Raw genomic sequence first — 933 nt, forward strand, 5'->3', positions numbered from 1 at the left:
GTCATCACATCAAATGGCTTTCACGTTTAAACAAACATTCAAAAGACTTATTTTTAAACTCGCAAACACCTTTTGTTTTTTAATTTTTTATTCAGCACCCACATTTTTTCGACACACAATTTAAATTTTACAATTTTCAGGTTTAATATCATTACAATAAGTTGACCTTTACAGTTTTCCCTACTCGCAATGAATTCTGCAGTGCGCAGAATGCGAAATCAAATTGGCTCTCATTGCCAATTAAGTAAGACGTGTCAGACAGCGGTCAATATGCCTAATTAATCAACTGCACTGCACATGCAGTTTTACCGATTTAAGAAAATGAGGACGCACGCTTTTGAAGATTTTGTGTTCTGTAGATAAATAGAACAAAATCGGAAAAAAATATTATATTCTCTTAACACCACAACGGCACAGATAATAATATCATGTTACTATACTAGCAAGTATACTAGACAGCCGCAAAAAATAGAAACTTTAGGTATTTTACAACTTGTTTGCAAATCAATGCTTTGACATTTGAAAACCTAAACCTAGCGTAAAATAGAATAGAAATAATACAATATAATATTACATCATTAATTCAATGCAATGATATGAAAATGGGATTCGACATTCAAAATAATAAAACCTACATTAATCAAAATTTGATACCGGCCTAAAATTCTAAAACTAAAAATTTAACCTAGGTACCTACTACTACGATCGTACTATCGAAAATCTTAACATTTTAATTCCTATAATCGTTGCCATTTGGAAAGATTTAACCAATTGTACCAAATAATATATGCTATTATCTCGTTTCAATCTCTTCACTAGTGTACCCTCAGGCCGGCAATAGCTCTGACCCACGAGGACAAATTGTAGGTGTCATTATGTACTGTTAACGTCGCCTCAGTGCGCCACGTTTCACTAGGGAGGCGTTACCCGTGT

Source organism: Colias eurytheme, chromosome 12, assembly GCF_061535395.1.
Source record: "Colias eurytheme isolate Ceu_HAF_F1 chromosome 12, ilColEury1 Martin Lab GWU primary, whole genome shotgun sequence".
Lineage (NCBI taxonomy): Eukaryota > Metazoa > Arthropoda > Insecta > Lepidoptera > Pieridae > Colias > Colias eurytheme.